Below are 14459 nucleotides of genomic sequence, written 5' to 3'. Positions count from 1 at the left end.
AAAGCTGAGGAAGGCCGGATACTTGTCCGGCGACATCGCGCACCGGCTTCCAGATGAGGGGCAACTCATCCCCACCCTTGGGCCCCATGAGAGGGTTGTTTTTCTTCCCCATTTCCTCCGCGGACTAGGTTTTCCTCTTCACCCGTTCGTCCGGGGGCTCATGTTCTACTACGGCCTGGACTTCCGCGATCTGGCCCTGAACTTCATCCTCAACATCTCGGTGTTTATCGTCGTGTGCGAGGCCTTCCTCCGCATCTAGCCTCACTTTGGCCTATGGCTGAAGATCTTCAGCGTCAAGCCGAAGGTAGTGGGCGGGCGCCAAGCGGAGTGCGGAGGCGCCATGGTGGGCAAAATAGCCAACATCACATGGCTCGAGGGCGCCTTCGTAGAGACCATCAAAGGGTGGCAATCGGGGTGGTTCTATATCACCGAGCCGTGTGACCCTAAATGGGCAGCGGCCCCCGAGTTCCGATCTGGTATCCCCACACGGCTCACATCTTGGAAGGAGACGGGCCTGTTGTGGGGTAGTTCGGCGGAATTGACCGGACTTCAAACCTGCATCAAAGACCTGATCGGCAGGAAGGTTAAACTCGTCAACGTTGTCCAGGTCATGCTCTTCCGCCGGATTCTCCCGTGTCAACGATGGGCTTTTAGCTTGAGGGAGTTCGACCCGGCCCAGCACCAGACTCTGTCCCTGCTCTTCGACACAAAGCATGGGGACGCCTGGAAGGTGCTATTCAACAGCTCCGAGGTCTCCCCTCCCATCACCGAGGATCACGGATTCTGCGCCGAGCGCCAAGCCAGCGTGGTGAGCTTAATTTTCCCTTTACGGGGTATTTATTTTTCACAGATTTGATTCTATGCGGGATCTAAACTCCCATCTCCTTAACAGGACTAGCAGAAAAAGGCCGGACAGATCAACTGTCCGGCTCCCTTGCCCGAAGACCCAGCGGATGCCCACTTGACGAAGCTGCTGGTCCCGGCACCTCACGTGGTGCCGGAGAAGAAGGCCAAGAAGAAGGCCACGGGGACTCGAAAGAGTTCCCGGCGCCTGGTGGTGTCGGATTCATCGCCCGACAGCCCCGAAGCACCCTCCGCCTCTAAGGACGAGGAGGAGGAAGAAGAAGAAGCCTCTCCCCCTCCAACGGGGGAAGGAAAGAAAAGGAAAGCCGCCCCAACTAGGGAGCCCGGAGGGTCCAAGAAAGGGAGAACCCTTCTTCCGGACTACACCTCCGACGCTGAAGACGGCGGGGAGGAATGGCCATCCAGGGTCAAGCCCCTGGCAAAATCGTAAGTATCCGGTCATCCGAATAACTTATGATGCCCCTCCATTATTTGGCATTTTCTGACACCGAATTTGATCATGTAGTCCGCCCAAGGCCCAGCTCGACGATTCGACGAGCGGCTCCTTGGATTCGTCGGATGTGAATAGCGCTTCACTTCCGACGGCCTCCTCCCCTCTCCCTACGGACGACGCCGAGGTGGAGTCCCAAAAGGGACTAAACCAGGAGGAGGTAGTCCTGGAGGCGCCACAAGGCGACCTTCCGGACTCCTGGCCCAAAGGGGGTAAAGCTCTGGAGGGATCTAAGTCCGGCCCCGGGCCGGACACTGCTCCGAACCATCAGCGGTTCCGGAGTCCGACAGGCGGCGCCTTCATAAGAAGGGCAAGCCTGGGACGCCGGCGACTTCCGTCCATCTGGAGGCGCCGGACAATTTGCTGGAGGCGCTTAACGGCGCCTCCATCGACGAGGAACACCACACTGTTATGAGTGCGGTGATTCAGAAGGTGCAGTCCGCCAAGAGCGGGCTGACGGAAGCCTGCACAAGCCTGTTAACCGGGTTTGAGGTATGTGTTCAAAAACATATATAAAAAATATTACCGCATAGACAGTAGCCCCTGATGCTCAGTTTGGTGTTCGGAAAGAAAAGCCGAACTGATGATCTAAAAATATATACGCAGGAGTCTAATAGAAATATGTCAATATGGGAATGCAGGCTGCGCTGCTGACCTCTGCCGCACTGACTGCGGAGGTCAATGCCTTGAAGGAAAGCCTCGAGCGGTCCGAGAGCGAGCTCGGCCGTGCCAAGAAGCAGCTCGAGGATAAATAGGGTACATAGTACCTCCTATAAATGTATATAGAAATACTTGGTTGCAAAATAATAACAGGACCAACATTAATGTTGCAGGAGCCACGACCGAGGTGGCGACCCTGAAAGAGGCGGTCTCGAAGGCCGAAAAGAGTGCGGCCTTGGAGCGCACCGAGAGAGAGAAGCAGGAGGCGCGGGTGGCGGAGGTGCGGCAAGAGCTCCAGGCTCTCGTGGAAAAACACGAGAGTTTGGAGCGTGACTCGAAGACTCGAGAGTCTGAGCTTGCCTTAGCTCTTGAGAGTGCCAAGACCGCTAAGGCCGAAGCCCAGAAGGCCCTTCAGGAGATCGAGGCGATGAAGAAGATAGCGGCGGGTAAGGCATTCTTTATGCAAAGCAAAAATATAAATGTTAATTATCTGCTAGTTACCCGAATCCGGAGCTCTCCAGGAGCATTCGCCGATATGCCCCGTAGTGTGTCTGATGCCGCCGCATACTACCGAGCCGAAGAGGGGAGCTCGACGGAAAAAGTGTTCTGGTCTCAGTATGCTGAGGCCGAACAGCCGGTGCCCCTGAGCGACCAGCTGAAGCAGCTGGTCGAGCGCCACAAGGTGGCCGAACAGGCCATGAAGGGCCTCATAGCTCGGCTGTGGCCTGGAGAAGTCATGCCTGGGAGCTACTTCGGCCTGGTGCAGCGGCTGGTGGACGCGTGTCCGTGGATTGAGGTCGTCAAGCGCTCTGTTTGTATTGAAGGTGCCCGTCGGGCCCTTGCCCGTGCTAAGGTGCACTGGGGCAAGCTAGACGCGGAGAAGCTGTTGACGGACGCGCCACCACCGGGCAAGGAGTATCGTACGCCCGAGATGTATTATAATGGCGTTCTGAAGGGTGCCCGCCGCATAGCGGATGAGTGCTCCAAAGATGTAATTTTTGAGTAAACTCGCATTTGTTATCCTATAAGCTGAAGCTTTGTTCATATGCGTTAAGCAACACTTGTTAATTTAAAATATTACCTTATGTGCGGCCATTTTTCAAAATCTGAGAGATGCAAGTCGTCGGCTTCGACCCCCATGCCACGAGTGCTGGGGTGTTCGGGATAAACCTGATCGCTCTTGTTCCCATTCTTGGGTCCATCTAGGGAGGCGTTCAGCACAACGAACCAGGCCGTCGGACTTATAATGCTTTATCACTCTCACTTAGCCATAGAATTCTATAATTTTAAATTTCGGCGAAGCCCCTAGTATTCGGAGGACCGAGTTCGGGGCGCTATCCACGCCTAGGCCGAATAAGTCCGGTTCCTCGCTCGAAGCAGCATAAGTCTTTAAGGACTCGAAGAAACCTCATGAACAGCGACCGGTCTCTCGCACTATCATGACAGTCAGTTTTAGCTTTCTCTACTAAGGTGTTAACCCAGCTCAACTGGGGCACAATCGCAGTAGTTCTCCCAGCGCTACCTTAGCCAACAATGCGGAACGTAAGGTACCAAAACATGGGAGCCGGGCAAACCCAACTATTGACCAAAGACATGATTCGGAGCCGATGCATATAGTGCTATAAGTTTGGGGTGCCGCACTCGTTAGAGTGTTCGGTCTTCTCACACCATGTTATGGGGTGTTGTAAGCCCCTGGTGTATTATCCGTACCAAAGTGTACGGTTGCAGAATGTCATGACTGAACATATTTGTATATAAAAATAGATAAGTACAATAATAGGTAAGAGCTATATATTGTTTATTAAAAAAGGACTGCTGCGAAAGCAGAACGATACAAAAAGTGCGGTAAGCAAGAGATGGGAGTATTTGACATATTCCCCTCGAGGGGAAAGCTGCAGGATTGTAAGAGAAACAGGTATTAAACTCGTTATAGAGACCACCTGGACTTTTGGCGTGGCTTGCTTCCTCCCTGGCTTTTGCATCGTGGGTTCGGCGGGAGTATTGCCGGACAGGCCTTCTGAATAGTTGGGTCCTGAAAGTGTGTGAAAAGGAAAACAGCGAAATAGGGAGCCCCTTAGTGCGGTTGAGCCGCATTCTGGGCGTGCCGTTGTTGTGCCCCTCCCCTTATGCCCATGGTATCTCTAAAGCGTAATTATGTACGCATGGTACCAGTATCGCCGTTTGACGGGGGCTGGGGTTGGGGCCGCACTGCTATGCTTGCTCGGAACGTGCCAGCCAGATTTGTTGTAGGTTACTTCGGGCTCGCTTGACATTGTCCGGACGTTTGGCACCTGGGTTGGAGAACTGCCTTGAGAGGCTACTCTGTACTTCCGTCGCTAGGGCCGCCGTGTGCTCCTCCGTTCGGAGAGAGCGTTCGGTGTTTCCGTTTACCGTGATGACTCTGCGAGGTCCTGGCATCTTGAGCTTGAGATATGCGTAGTGCGGCACTACATTGAATTTGGCAAATGCGGTTCGTCCGAGCAAGGCGTGATAGCCGCTGCGGAATGGGACTATGTCGAAGATTAACTCCTCGCTCCGGAAGTTATCCGGGGATCCGAAGACCACCTCGAGTGTGACCGAGCCTGTATAGCTGGCTTCTACCCCTGGTATGACACCTTTGAAGGTTGTCTTTGTGGGTTTAATCCTTGAAGGATCGATGCTCATTTTTCACACTGTGTCCTGGTAAAGCAGGTTCAGGCTACTGTTGCCGTCCATTAGGACTCTGGTAAGGTGAAATCCGTCGATAATTGGGTCTAGGACCAGTGCGGCGAATCCGCCGTGACGGATGCTGGTGGGATGGTCCCTTTGATCGAAGGTGATCGGGCAGGAGGACCATGGGTTGAACTTTGGGGCGACTGGCTCCAGCGCATAGACGTCCTTGAGAGCATGCATCCACTCCCTTTTGGGGATGTGGGTTGCGTATATCATATTTACCGTCCGAACTTGCGGGGGAAATCCCTTCTGTCCTTTGTTGTTCGGCGGCCGGGGCCCCTCCTCGTCATCGCTATGTAGCCCCTTGTCTCTGGTCTCGGCACTTAACTTGCCTGCCTGCTTGAACACCCAACAATCCCTGTTGGTGTGATTGGCTGGCTATTTGGGTGTGTCGTGTATCTGGCATGAGCGATCGAGTATCCGGTCTAAGCTGGATGGGCCCTGAGGGTTTCTTTTGAATGGCTTCTTCCGCTGACCCGGTTTAGAGCCTCTGAATCCGGCATTGACTGCCGTATCTTCAGTATTATCACCGTTAATGCGGCGCTCATGCTTGTTGCGACGTGACCTGCCGTTGTTATCCTTGGTATCCGAATTGCTGGGGCTCTTGGTTATGTTATTGCTACGAGCTAGCCAGCTGTCTTCTCCCGCGCAGAAGCGGGTCATGAGTGTCATGAGGGCTGCCATAGACTTCGGCTTTTCCTGTCCTAGGTGTCGGGCAAGCCATTCATCTCGGATGTTGTGCCTGAAGGCTGCAAGGGCCTCGGCGTCCGGACAATCGACTATTTGGTTTTTCTTGGTTAGGAACCGTGTCCAGAATTGTCTGGCCGATTCCTCTGGCTGCTGGATTATGTGGCTTAGGTCATCAGCGTCTAGTGGTCGCACATACGTGCCCTGGAAGTTGTCAAGGAATGCGGATTCCAGGTCCTCCCAACAACTAATTGACTCTGCTGGCAGGCTGTTAAGCCAATGTCGAACTGGTCCTTTAAGCTTGAGCGGGAGGTATTTGATGGCATGTAGATCATCACCACGGGCCATGTGGATATGAAGGAGATAATCCTTGATCCATACCGCAGGATCTGTTGTGCCATCGTATGATTCGATGTTTACGAGTTTGAAGCCCTCGGGGATTTGATGATCCATTACTTCGTCTGTGAAGCATAGTGGGTGTGCGGCGCCCCTGTACTGGGCTATATCACGACGCAGCTCGGACGAGCTTGGTCTGTTGTATTCGGCCGGGCCATACTTACTATGTCCGGCGTGATGGTTAGCGTCACGTGAAGCGGGGCGCCCATGCGATCCGTAGATCGATCTTGTTTGCCTTGCCTTATTCTCCAAGATGTCACGCAGGTCTGTTGTGTCTCCCCGTACTCTGGTATGTTTTGAGCGGTGTCGGCGTGCGGCTTGGGTTGAGGGCCCGAAGGCCTCTCTATCGCGGCCACGGGGTGGCCGATCGGGTGCATCGTACGCTGGTGATGTAGGTTTAGTTGCTTCCTCCTCAAGTTGGGATAGCAGCCTGCGCTTTGGGTAGCTCTTGGATGGGCGTTCTAGTTTATACTCTTCGGCCGTCGGGACTTCGGTCCATCTGTCGGCTAGCAAGTCTTGGTCAGCTCTAAGCTGTTGTTGTTTCTTCTTGAGGCTGCTTGCCGTGGCTCTGAGCCTGCGTTTGAAATGCTCTTGTTCGATGGATCCTCTGGCACGACGAATTCGTCGTCGCCGAGGCTTGCCTCGTCTTCGGAGGGAGGCATGTAATTGTCGTCCTCATCCTCTTTGTCGGCCGCTCTCTCATGAGGGTTGGCTCCTTCGTCCTCCTGCATTGAATCCTGCTGGAGGGGGTTGTCTTCGGCACTATCCGGCGTATTGTTATCTCCGGTGCCGGAATCGCCGTTTTTGCTGTGGCGGGACTTAGAGCGGCGCCGCTGACGTCGGCGCTTGGGTTGCTTCTTGGAGGGGTCATCCTCCATTTTCTCCTCGCCATCCCCCGCTTTAGGGGTGTCCACCATGTATATGTCATATGACGAGGTGGCTTTCCAGTTCCCTATAGGTGCTGGTTCTTGATCGTCTCCTTCATCGGCGTCCATGCCGTCGATGTCCTCGGAGTCAAAGTCGAGCATGTCGGTTAAATCGTCGATAGTGGCTACGAAGTGGGTGGTGGGTGGGATACGAATTTCTTCGTCGTCCGTATCCCAACCGTGTTGCCGTAGTCCGGCCAGGGCTCTCCTGACAAAGAGAGGGACTTTAACGAATTCAGGATACTGCCGAAAGGCGGGTGCTGAAAGACATCCGCGGCGGTGAACTCCATGACCGGAGCCCAATCGGGCTTAATCGGAAGAGGTGCGGGATTTACGGAGTCCGGATCGGAGTCCGGCACCTTGGAGTCACGGGCCTTGCGAGGGACTAGGCTGGTATCCAGCTCTATCGCCATAGAGGTTGCAGCTTTCGGGGCGGCGTCCAACCGTCCGTCCCCGACTGGCGCAGCAGGCTCCGAGCTAATGGTCGGAGCGGACACCTAAGCAACGCTCTGGGTGTTGTCCGATGACAGAGCTAAATCATGCCCATCGTGATAGTGCGGCGCGCTCGGTCGTGGCTCGAATCCGTCGAAGATCAAGTCCCCGCGGATGTCGGCCGTCTAGTTTAAGCTTCCAAACCTGACCTGGTGGCCAGGGGCGTAGCTTTCGATCCGCTCCAGATGGCCGAACGAGTCGGCCCGCAGTGCGAAGCCGCCGAATACGAAGATCTGTCCAGGGAGAAAAGTCTCATCCCGGACCGCATCGCGATTGTCGAGCGAAGAAGCCATCGGGCCTAAAGGCGACGACACAGAGGAACTCTCAATGAAAGCACCAATGTCGGTGTCAAAACGAGCGGATCTCGGGTAGGGGGTCCCGAACTATGCGTCTAGGCGGATGATAACAGGAGACAAGGGACACGATGTTTTTACCTAGGTTCGGGCCCTCTCGATGGAGGTAAAAACCCTACTCCTGCTTGATTAATATTGATGATATGGGTAGTACAAGAGTAGATCTACCACGAGATCGGAGTGGCTAAACCCTAGAAGCTAGCCTATGGTATGATTGTTTTTCGTCCTATGGACTAAAACTCTCTGGTTTATATAGACACCGGAGAGGGCTAGGGTTACACAGAGTCGGTTACAATGGGAGGAGATCTTCATATCGTATCGCCAAACTTGCCTTCCACGCCAAGGAAAGTCCCATCCGGACAAGGGACGGAGTCTTCAATCTTGTATCTTCATAGTCCGGGAGTCCGGCCAAAGGTCTTAGTCCGGCCATCCGGACACCCCCTAATCCAGGACTCCCTCAAGCATAGTAAGGTTTAAGCATATCTTCCTCTTCCCCTTCGGTAGGCAAGTCTTGCTCGATCATCGACACTTGATATCCGGTGGCCTCCTTGCTCTTGTCCTCCTTGGTTGCTCCAATGGGATCTTTTCTCTTCAGCTCGATCTTCATCAACCAAGCATCCTCTTCCATATGATCAGAGGGAGAAGAAGACATGATGCCTGGCTCAACAGATCTGACAGACAACAGCGAGAAAAGAAAATAGGATATTTCTCCGCGATACGAAGGTCAACAGGTTCGGGAGGTATATAAAGATTTTTTTATCTTGGGGAACAAGCAGACCGGAAGAAAAACAGAGTCCGGAAAGTACCCGAGGTGGGCACCAGGCGCGCCCTGGTGTATCGTGCCCACCAGGGTCACTTTCCTCAAAGTTTATTATTTTCCTAAGTTTTTAAATATTCCAAAACTGACAAAAAATATTTTTGCGGATTTTCCAGAGTCCGTTTACTTACCGTATCACGTACCTCCCCTTTTTCACCATTCTGGAGTGTTCCGGAAGGTTTCTTTTATGTGTTCTTCCGGTGTCATAGTTTGGATAATATTGCTTTCAACATTAATGGGCGTACCTGAGATATAGTGTTTTATTCGTTGCCCATTAACAACCTTCCGGTTAGTACCTTCGACATTATTTATTTTGATAGCTCCGGATCGGTAGACCTCCTCGATGACATAGGGTCCTTCCCATTTGGAGAGGAGTTTTCCTGCAAAGAATCTGAAATGAGAGTTGTACAAAAGAACATATTCCCCAAATTTCAACTCACGCTTTCGGATTTTTTGTCATGCCATCTTTTAACCTTTTTCTTTGAATAACTTTGCATTTTCATAAGCCTAGGTTCTCCATTCATCTAATGAGCTAATATCAAATAACCTCTTTTCACCGGCAAGTTTGAAATCATAGTTGAGTTCTTTGATTGCCCAATATGCTTTATGTTCTAACTCAAGAGGCAAATGGCAAGCTTTTCCATAAACCATTTTATAAGGAGACATACCCATAGGATTTTTATAAGCTATTCTATAAGCCCAGAGTGCATCATATAGTTTCTTAGCCAATTCTTCCGGGACCTATTGACAGTCTTTTGTAAGATTAGTTTTATTTCTCTCTTGCTAAGTTGAACTTTACCACTAGACTAAGGATGATAAGGTGATGTAATTCTATGGTTAACATCATACTTAGCAAGCATTTTACGGAAAGCACCTTGAATATAGTGTGAACCACCATCAGTCATTAAATATCTAGGGACTCCAAACCTTGGGAATATAATTTCCTTGAGCATTTTAATAGAGGTCTTGTGATCAACACTACTAGTGGAATAGCTTCTAACCACTTAGTAACATAATCAACAACAAACAAAATATGCGTATACCCATTAGAGGAAGGAAAAGGTCCCATGAAATCAAATCCCCAAACATCAAATGGTTCAATAGCAAGTGAATAATTCATAGGCATTTCTTGACGCTTACCGATATTACCTATTCTATGACATTCATCACAAGATGAGACAAACTTACGGGCATCCTCGAAGAGAGTAGGCCAATAAAAACCGGATTGCGATACCTTATGAGCGGTTTTGTCTCCCGCATGATGTCCTTCATAAGCCTCGGAGTGACATTTCCATAGGATTTGTTCATGTTCATGCTCAGGTACACAACATCTAATAATGCCATCTACTCTTTCTTTATAAAGATGTGGGTCATCCCAAAAGTAATGTCTTAAATCATAGAAGATTTTTTTGTTGGTATGTGAAGCTAGGTGGTATGTATTTAGCAACAATATAATTAGCATAGTCAGCATACCAAGGTGTACTATTATAAACATTTATTGCATCTACTTTTTCATCAGGAAAGCTATCATTAATAGGTTGTGGGTCATCAAGAATATTTTCAAGCCTAGACAAGTTATCAGCTACGGGGTTCTCTGCTCCTTTCTTATTAGTGATATGCAAGTCAAATTTTTGTAGCAGAAGAACCAACTAATGAGTCTAGGTTTAGCATCTTTCTTTTCCATAAGATATTTTATAGCAGCATGATCAGTGTGAACAATCACTTTAGAATCAACAATGTAAGATCTGAATTTATCACAAGCAAACACCACTGCTAAGGATTCTTTTTCAGTAGTAGCTTAATTTTGTTGAGCACTGTCTAGAGTTTTACTAGCATAATGGATAACATTTAATTTCTTATCAACTCTTTATCTTAAAACAACACCAATAGCATAATCACTAGCATCACACATAATCTCAAAAGGCAAGTTCCAATCAGGTAGTTGAACAACAGGTGCAGTAATTAAGGCTTTCTTTAGTATTTCGAAGGCTTTCAAGCAATCATCATCAAACACAAAATGGATATCCTTTCGCAAAAGATTTGTAAGAGGCCTAGAAATTTTAGAGAAGTCTTTGATAAACCTCCTATAGAAACCAGCATGACCAAGGAAACTACGAATATCTTTGATATCTTTAGGACATGGCATTTTCTCAATTGCATCAACCTTGGCCTTGTCCACTTCAATGCCTCTTTCAGAAATTTTGTGAACCAAAACAATACCTTCGTTAACCATACAGTTGCACTTCTCACAATTCAAGACAAGATTTGTTTGTTCACATTTCTGCAAAACTCGATCAAGATTGCATAAACAATCCTCAAAAGACTTCCCATAAACAGAAAAGTCATCCATGAAAACCTCAAAAATCTTTTCACGAAAATCAAAGAATATAGCAGTCATACATCTTTGAAAAGTAACAGGTGCATTACATAAACCAAAAGGCATACGTCTATAAGCATAAGTTCCAAAAGGACAAGTAAAAGTGGTCTTTTCTTGATTAGGTTGTGAAACAGGTATTTGTGAAAAAACAAAATATCCATCAAGGAAGCAAAAATGTGTGTGCTTAGATAATCTTTCTAACATTTGATCAATAAAAGGCAGAGGGTAATGATCTTTTCTAGTTGCTTTGTTTAATTTCCTATAATCAATTACCATTCTGTAGCCTATGACAATTCTTTATGGAAGAAGCTCATTCTTATCATTAGGAACAACAGTAATACCTCCCTTCTTAGCGACACAATGAACTGGACTAACCCATCTACTATCAGCTATAGGATAGATTATACCTGCTTCCAGAAGTTTCAATATTTCCATTCTTACTACTTCTTTCATCTTCGAATTTAATCGACGTTGGTGATCAACAATGGGTTTAGCATCAGGTTCCATATTAATCTTGTGCTGACATAGAGTGGGACTAATGCCCTCAAGATCATCAAGAGTATATCCGATAGCAGCTCGGTGCTTCCTTAGAACTTTCAATAATCTCTCTTCTTCATGTTCTGAAAGGATAACACTAATAATAACAAGATATATCTTTTTCTCATCAAGATAAGCATATTTCAAAGTGGCTGGCAATTGTTTTAATTCAAACACAGGATCACCTTTAGGTGGAGGAGGACCTCCTAGAGTTTCAATAGGCAAATTGGCTTTAAGCAGAGGTTGTTGTTCGAAAAAGATTCTATCTATTTCATTTCTTTCACGCATATGCAAATCATTTTCATGGTCTAGCAAATATTGTTCTAAAGGATCAGTAGGAGGTACAACAATAGAAGCAAGACCAATAATTTCATCCTTACTAGGCAAATCTTTCTTATGAGGTTGTCTACTAAACTTGGAAAAATTAAATTCATGAGATTCATCACCAAAGCTAACACCGACAATTTGTTTCTTACAATCTATTCTGGCATTGACGGTGTTCAAGAAAGGTCTACCAAAGATAATGGGACAAAAGTCATCTTGTGAGGAGCCAAGAACAAGAAAATCAGTAGATTATTTTGTCTTTTCACACAATACTTTAACATCTCTAAGAATCCCAATTGGTGATATAGTATCTCTACTGGAAAGTTTAATAGTAACATCTATGTCTTCTATTTCAGCAGGTGCTATTTCATTCTTAATTTCTTCATATAAGGAAAAAGGAATAGCACTCACACTAGCACCTAGGTCACATAACCCATGATAACAGTGATCTCCTATCTTAACTGAGATAACGGGCATGCCAACAACTGGTCTATATTTATCCTTTTTATCAGGTTTGGCAATTCTAGAAGCTTCATCACAGAATTAAATAACATGCCCATCAATATTATCGACTAAGAGATTTTTAATCATAGCAACACTAGGTTCAACTCTGATTTGTTCAGCTGGTTTGGATGTTCTAACATAACTTTTGTTAACCACAATTGAAGCTTTAGCATGTTTCTTTACCCTAATAGGGAAATGTGGTCTTTCAATATGAGCAGTGGGAACAACTGGATCAACATTGTAAATGATAGTTTCTTCTTTAGATTTTACCAGTTCTTTAACTTCTTCTTTAATAGGTGGGTGATATTTAAACCACTTCTCCTTAGGGAGATCAACATGAGTAGCAAAATATTCACAAAAGGAAGCTACTATCTCGTAGTCAAGTCAATATTTAGTGCTAAAATTTTGAAAAGCATCGGTATTCATAAAAGATTTAACACAATCAAACTTAGGTTCAATACCTGACTCTTTACCTTCATCGAGTTCCCAATCTTCAGAGTTGTGTTTAATTCTTTCTAAAAGATCCCACCGGAATTCAATAGTCTTTTTCATAAAAGAACCGGTACAAGAAGTATCGAGCATGGATTGATCATTACGAGAAAGCCGAGCATAAAAATTCTGAATAATAATTTCTCTTGAGAGCTCATGATTGGGGCATGAATATAACATTGACTTAAGCCTCCCCCAAGCTAGAGCGATAATTTCTCCTTCACGAGGCCAAAATTATATATACTAGTCGCCAACCCGTGCACCTGCACGGGCTAGTACATTATTTACACATTTACACAAACAATCACAAAGCAAATATTATATATTGGAAGTGAAATATGTAGGAATAATACATGATAGACTTGCATGTTTATTATTTCAAACCACTTGTTTTTTGCCCAACCGAAGGACTAAAAGGAAGTACATTCCTTCAAATAGTTCCTCATTCATAGTTTCTTAAATCAGTGCTTGTTTGAATGGTACTAAGTGAATTGCATCATTGAACACCTTTAGAATTGGCCAAGTTCTATGCCCAGCCGACGTTTGCACATGATGTACTATTGTACTATAACATATTTCAGAACTTACTTTTTTCCATTGATATATCAATATGTTCTCCCCCTAGTAAAAAACAAAAGTAATATATTTTTAGGCATTTAAAAGTTATTTAGTTATATAAATGTCTAAAGTAGAGAATAATAATGTTTGAACCAAGGGGGTGTAAACCAATAAAACTCAGATCACTAATAGAGAAAGAACATGTATTAAACCATAATTATTCAAGGTAAATATGTTGAAGTTAAGGAGACATAGATAGATAGATACACTGGATGATATGGCAATAGTCATAAATCTACATGTATCAACATACAACTGCATCATGAGTCCTCAAGATACAACAGTTCGTAAATCTCAACCACCTTGCCATCTTGAGTGCTACTCGATCATCCATTGTCCTGCAATATATGTATTTGACGAAAAACTTGGTATATGTATGCAAATAGAATGCATCAAAATAAGCAGATGCTAACAACAATATACACCTCGCATGTTATTCCATGATCCTTTTTCCTGCAATATAAATTTGATAAAGTCAAAAATTTAGAATAGAAATATATTGTGCGCCAATAATACAGTATATATGTGGAAAGGTCTAGCCCAGGTCACCTGATAAAGCCAACTTTACCATTGGATACAGATTTAACATTCATGCATGTAGATAAGAGCCTGCAACATATTTATCCTCTAATATGTGAATGCATGGATGTAAGATAGGAAAACAAATTCAATGTAAAAACGCATCCTATGCACATCATGAAGACCTTATCATGATGCAACAAACCAAATTGTATGTTAGGCACTGGGGAAATTACTCTTGGTAAGGAACAATAGCAGCCAGTTTAGTTGCCCTTTTTCATAAGCTGATGGTTGCCCCTCTAGATCCACCAAGTGATGTGCCGGAGAGGAACATGTCTACCGAGGAGCTTTTTGGGTGTCAACAACAACCTTTAGGAATAGCATCTTCTATAGAAGAGTTAAATAAGAAATAAGAAACTTCATAGATGTATGGTGTATAAAATTACAAATAACAGGGACTTCCTTCTAACTTCAAGAGAAATTGATGTATAGTTAACTATTTCGTTGTGGGCTATTGCATTTAAAAACATGGTGCGCATAAAATGGTAGCATAATGGAAGTGATCATTAATTAAGTTAAGAATATTACAAAAATAATGTTTTACAAAAAGGAGATTAGACAAAGGCTTCGACTTTGATTAATATTATGACCGTTGCTTCATGAAGCACCAGTCAGTCATGGAAAAACGACAGCC

General features: G+C 46.1%; 1 long non-coding RNA gene across 1 annotated transcript; it reads right to left on the bottom strand.

Annotated features, from left to right (window-relative positions):
• Positions 1-13392: 13392 nt before the first annotated feature.
• On the bottom strand, positions 13393-13913 carry LOC123090994 (uncharacterized). Its single transcript, XR_006442707.1, has 2 exons — positions 13796-13913; positions 13393-13699 (listed from the first exon to the last, which is right to left on the bottom strand). It is a non-coding gene; the product is annotated as an uncharacterized lncRNA (long non-coding RNA).
• Between the last annotated feature and the right edge of the window lie 546 nt (positions 13914-14459).

This window comes from Triticum aestivum, chromosome 4B, assembly GCF_018294505.1.
Source record: "Triticum aestivum cultivar Chinese Spring chromosome 4B, IWGSC CS RefSeq v2.1, whole genome shotgun sequence".
NCBI classification, from domain to species: domain Eukaryota; kingdom Viridiplantae; phylum Streptophyta; class Magnoliopsida; order Poales; family Poaceae; genus Triticum; species Triticum aestivum.
Note: the sequence above shows the minus strand (reverse complement) of the source record. Positions and strands in the feature narration are given on the sequence as shown.